At 41.5% G+C, this 6,270-nt stretch overlaps 1 long non-coding RNA gene across 1 annotated transcript; it reads right to left on the reverse strand.

Annotated features, from left to right (window-relative positions):
• Positions 1 to 483: 483 nt before the first annotated feature.
• Positions 484 to 5,207, reverse strand: LOC138946631 (uncharacterized). The gene is made up of 3 exons (XR_011449377.1): positions 5,108 to 5,207; positions 3,634 to 3,701; positions 484 to 586 (listed from the first exon to the last, which is right to left on the reverse strand). It is a non-coding gene; the product is annotated as an uncharacterized lncRNA (long non-coding RNA).
• Between the last annotated feature and the right edge of the window lie 1,063 nt (positions 5,208 to 6,270).

Raw genomic sequence — 6,270 nt, forward strand, 5'->3', positions numbered from 1 at the left:
GTATGATTTAAAGACGACAAGTTCTGGATTGAGAAGAATTGGTCTGCTTTGAAATTTGGTTTGAGGATGATATATAAGCAAGGTGTTATGTGAGTGTGACCTACCTTTTTGTGCCGCTGCGATGATGTTGTGGTACACTATGTTGTAAAACGCCAACAGCCAAGCCCCAAAGGTGTTATGTGAGTGTGACCTACCTTTTTGTGCCGCTGCGATGATGTTGTGGTACACTATGTTGTAAAACGCCAACAGCCAAGCCCCAAAGGTGTTATGTGAGTGTGACCTACCTTTTTGTGCCGCTGCGATGATGTTGTGGTACACTATGTTGTAAAACGCCAACAGCCAAGCCCCAAAGGTGCTATGTGAGTGTGACCTACCTTTTTGTGCCGCTGCGATGATGTTGTGGTACACTATGTTGTAAAACGCCAACAGCCAAGCCCCAAAGGTGTTATGTGAGTGTGACCTACCTTTTTGTGCCGCTGCGATGATGTTGTGGTACACTATGTTGTAAAACGCCAACAGCCAAGCCCCAAAGGTGTATAAGAGCACAGTGTAGTGTTTCACTTTCCGGAGGTTCTCGTCCACACATCTGCGTGCAGAAAGAACGGAAAATCAAATCAAATCAAATCAAATCAAATCAAATCTAATTGTACTTTGCGATGGTTGCAACATAAGCGTACAAACGAGCTTTTTATTGTGGTTCGCGCTGTATAAGCTCTCATTATTTCAGTTATTGAGACATCCCAGTGCACTACGGGATTTATAGAGCACATCGAGAAAATTCACTATTGAACGAAGCGCATGGCGCTGAGTTCAATAATTATTTTCGCGATTTGCTCTATAAATCCCTCGGTGCACTGGGATTGTTTCAATAACGATATTGTCAGTACCGCCATAGAAAAAGAAGATTCCAAACGCACATTTTGCTACGCGCATTTGAATAGGCATAACTGTGTGGTCAGGTCGTGTACAGTAAGATCTACTTTTGTGTGGGGTGTCTCAAGTGTGTCGTGCTTTCGTCACACGCATTTTAATTTCTGTTGGTAAATTCCAGTGTAGTAGCGTTAAGCTGAACAGTTGAACAGCTGAACAGCAATGCAGTTGAGCTATACTGTGTGTGTGTGTGTACATTAAATGAGTGTGAATTCGTGAGTGTATGTGGGTGTGTGTGCGTGTGTGTGTGCGTGTGTGTGTGTGTGTGTGTGTGTGTGTGTGAGAGAGAGTGAAAGAGACGTGTGTGTGTGTATGTGTGTGTGTGTGTGTGTGTGTGTGTGTGTGTGTGTGTGTGTGTGTGAGAGAGAGAGAGAGAGAGAGAAAGAGAGAGACGCTTGAAGTATCTACATGAAGTATTGAAAATGAACGTATTTACACGAAATATTTGCAGACTTTCTCTAGCTTGGTATCCCTGCCAGGTATACATTACTGCACAGTTCCTTTCGAAGGCAATTAATTTTTTCTTTTTGTCCTTTTTTATTTAATGCATCTCTGATTTACCCGCTGCGTTTGTCTCGCAGAGTTAGCCCATGTAGATAGTTACTGCCTTGATGAAAGTGCATCCTCGATTTCTTCGTAATAATGTCTGTTTTGCACAGGTCGCCAGGTGTGAATGTTTCTGATAACAGTCTTTTCCTTATCCAGCAGGTACCAAAGAGATAGAGAGAGAGAGAGAGAGAGAGAGAGAGAGAGAGAGACAAAGACAATGACAATGACAATGACAATGACAATTCTTTATTTTACGAGGGTAACAAAATAAGCATTGGTATACTTTTTTGCATCTGGCCCTCGCCCTAAAGAGGGACCAAATCTACTATAATAACTACTACTACATACTAACATAATTAGTAAAACAGTATAAGTTTATGTACATAAGTGCATTATATGAAACATTGTAGTTTATAAATGTTCATGACAAGGTGCAAAGAAAAAAATTTGCAAGTCAATTAGAGTCAGAATACTATGCAATAGTACATCAACTCTGCAAGACAATGGATATTATGCAGAACATCATAATTTCGTGAACAAAACAATAAATCAAAAGTGAGTGACTGTGTCCCAAAGGACATAACAATCAAGAATATACTATTTTCATTAAATGGGGTATATATTTGTTTTTAAAAGAATCTGTGCTGGTAGCTTCCCGTAAGGCATTCGGAAGAGTGTTCCAGAGACGGCCACCTGAATAAACTATACAAGACTTAAATAAGTCTATCCTAGGAAGAGGAGTGTTAAATTTCATAAGGTGGTGTGAATTCTTCAAAGAGAACTTTGAACAAATGGTTTGGGGTAGAGTTTCGGATATAATTTTATGCATAAAGATTCCTTTGTTAAAAAGCAGTCTTGACTTTAGAGGTAAGATCCCTAAATGTATGTAGTCTAACTCTGTGAGGGTAGTGTGCTTTAGTAATACTACTTTTAGCGCTCTTTTATGTAATCTGCTAAGTGGTTTTAAGGAATTTTCACTTGCTGAGTCCCATAGAGTGGATGCGTAATCAATAACAGATTGAATATGAGCAATGAAGAATAACTTTCTGGTGTGGCAGTTCAGGAAGTGTTTAATTCTAGATAAGAGATACACTCTCTTTGACACCTTTCTTTATTTGGTGTTTAACGTCGTTTTCAACCACGAAGGTTATATCGCGACGATCTTTGACACCACTTTACTAAGTTGCTCTATGTGGGTTGACCAAGACAAGTTGTTATCGATATTAACACCCAGCAGTTTGTGATGGTCGACTTTTTCCACTATTTCACAATCTATCATTAAAGCAGGACCAGCTGAACAAATATTCTGGCGTTTTTGTCTTGTTGTTATGACCATATATTTGGTTTTCTTTGGGTTAAGACATATGGTTTAGTTCAGTCCACGCTGTCAACTGGTTTAAACTCCTTTGCAGTGATTCTGATAAGCGAGTTAAATTTGTGTTGCTGGAGTGAATTGTGGTGTCATCTGCAAACAGTTCACATACATTTTGAATATGTAGGGGGAGGTCATTAATGTATATAGAGAAGAGGAGGGGTCCTGAAACCGATCCTTGTGGTACACCGTATTTTACTTCTTGCATGCTCGACGCCGAGGCGTTTGTTAGTACAGTTTGTTGTCTGCCGGTGAGAAATGAACTAATAAGTTTGACAGTTTCGATTCCGACGCCATACAATGCGAATTTTCTCAGTAATAACGTGTGATCAATAACGTCAAAGGTTTTAGCAAAATCAACAAAAATGGCACCACAGAATTCATTGTCGTTTATTTTCTCCAGCCATTGATCAACAAGAGAAACTAAGGCAGTATGGCAGGAATGGTTAGCTCTAAAACCCGATTGAGAGAGAGAGAGAGAGAGAGAGAGAGAGAGAGAGAGAGAGAGAGAGAGAGAGAGAGAGAGAGCGAGAGAGAGAGAGAGAGAGAGAGAGAGAGAGGGAGGAAAGAAAGACAGACAGACAGACAGATACAGAGAGACAGAGACAGACAGACAGACAGAAAGAAGATAGTGAGATCTAGAGTATGTGTGTGGCAGCCTGTCCGTCTGCGTGCTTGCGGTAAACTGTATGTCAATCCGTTTGTCTGTACAAACATACCTACACCAAAGATGTAGAGATGTAGACATACGAATTTCTGATAACATGTCCATTAGAACTCACCGTGCACAGATGAGTGCTAGCACTATGGCCAGTGCTGACCCAGTAAATCCAATGTTCGCGACCTCGTTCTGAAACACATTCAGGAAGTCTTTCTGAGATGAAAACAAAGTAGTTAATGTAGTGAGAGAAACTTTAAGAAAAGAAACACATGATCTCGAAAATAATTATTGAACTCAGCGCTATGCGCTTCGTTCAATAATGAATTTTCTCGATTTGCTCTATAAATCCCTTAGTGCACTGGGATGTCTCAATAACTTAAATAATAATAATAATAATAATAATAATAATAATAATAATACGAGAATTTATAACGTGCACATATCTCACCACAAGGCGATTCAAGGCGCACTCATACACAATATTTCGCATTAACAATTCATGCATTCTCATAACACGTACGCATACATTACATGAAGATGACAAGGCAACAGAGACACGGCACTCAAAAGTAAGCATGGACAAAAATAAAATTCCAAATAATAATTATGTACATGGCTATATTTACAACTGCTCTTATTTAGGCTTGCGGGTGATAACAAAGTATCATTGTAAACATGACTACACGCATGCAAGAAAAGGAAAATAAATGAGTAGCGCAATTCTGTCGCTTCCCGCTATCGACAGAGATAGCAGTCACACTTCTGTCGCTTCCCGCTATCGACAGAGATAGCAGTCACAATTCTGTTGCTTCCCGCTATCGACAGAGATAGCAGTCACAATTCTGTCGCTTCCCGCTATCGACAGAGATAGCAGTCACAATTCTGTCGCTTCCCGCTATCGACAGAGATAGCAGTCACAATTCTGTCGCTTCCCGCTATTGACAGAGATAGCAGTCACAATTCTGTCGCTTCCCGCTATTGACAGAGATAGCAGTCACAATTCTGTCGCTTCCCGCTATTGACAGAGATAGCAGTCACAATTCTGTCGCTTCCCGCTATGGACAGAGATAGCCACTATTCTGTCGCTTCCCGCTATGGACAGAGATAGCCACTATTCTGTCGCTTCCAGCTATTGACAGAGATAGCAGTCACAATTCTGTCGCTTCCCGCTATGGACAGAGATAGCAGTCACAATTCTGTCGCTTCCCGCTATGGACAGACATAGCAGTCACAATTCTGTCGCTTCCCGCTATGGACAGAGATAGCCACTATTCTGTCGCTTCCAGCTATTGACAGAGATAGCAGTCACAATTCTGTCGCTTCCCGCTATTGACAGAGATAGCAGTCACAATTCTGTCGCTTCCCGCTATTGACAGAGATAGCAGCCACAATTCTGTCACTTCCCGCTATTGACAGAGATAGCAGCCACTATTCTGTCGCTTCCCGCTATTGACAGAGATAGCTGTCACAATTCTGTCGCTTCCCGCTATGGACAGAGATAGCAGCCACTATTCTGTCGCTTCCCGCTATTGACAGAGATAGCCACAATTCCCCACGGACACTTAGCTAAAGCAAATAGCAAGTTGTGACCGGACCTGAGAGAAGTGAGAGGCCAGTGTGACGTGTAGGAAGCCGGTCCAGCACTGAACCAGCCCCGGGACAAGCGCGTACACTGCCGCCAGGTAGCGCACCTGCTCCAGTCTGTCACACACACACACACACACACACACACACACACACACACACACACACACACACACACACACACAAACACACACACACATATAGACACATATAGGCACACACACACATATATAGACACACATATAGACACACACACACACACACACACACACACACACACACACACACACACATAGGTGGTTTTACAGTCATTTGGGGTCGGCTGTGTATCAAAATGCCATCTTGCTCAAAACACAGGCATTTGGGGTCTCTTTTGTTTTAAGTGTTAGAAAGTTTCTTAAAACTTCAATGAGCGTTAAATGCCATTTTAAAGTGTGAAAACTCATTTCAGGAGGTTATTACATAAAATGCAACCTCCAGCGTGATTTTTAGAAAAACAGACATTTGGGGACGATGTTTGCTGTACAGCAGTCAAATGGGGACGTATGTGTACAAAAAGTGCAGAGCTAGAATTATGTTATCGGTGCTATGAATGTTTTAGGTGTTAGAAAGTTTGTTAAAACTTCAATGAGCGTTAAATGCCATTCTAAAGTGTCAAAACTCATTTCAGGAGGTTATTACATAAAATGCAACCTCCAGCATGATCTTTTAGAAACAAACAGGTATTTGGGGACGATGTTTGCTGACAAGCAGTGAAATGGGGACGTCCAAAAGTGCAGAGCTCCCGCAGAGCTATATGAATGGTTTCATCACATACATGGCGCTAGGCGACATATGTTGTGAAAAATTTTACAAATCACGTTTTTGCGCCCGATATTTTCTTGTCATCTCCAAAGTCAAGGGACAAACACGAAATTCCTTGACTTTTGGGGTAGCGCGACTCTGTTAATTTTAAGAATTAAAAAAAAAAAAATTCATTACTAGGATGTCCCATCGTTGGGAAATTCCGGTCGCTTCCTCCGAGTGGAAAGCTAGCAGTGACAGAGTCGCACTACCCCAAGTCAAGGGATCTATTAGTCCTGTTTCGCCGTTATCCCAATTCGCCCCCATCCCATTTTGGCGACATTTCTCAGGCCAAGTGTCATTTTACCACCATATCATGTACCATTAGCTC

The sequence above is a fragment of the Littorina saxatilis genome, linkage group LG14 (genome assembly GCF_037325665.1).
Source record: "Littorina saxatilis isolate snail1 linkage group LG14, US_GU_Lsax_2.0, whole genome shotgun sequence".
NCBI lineage: Eukaryota > Metazoa > Mollusca > Gastropoda > Littorinimorpha > Littorinidae > Littorina > Littorina saxatilis.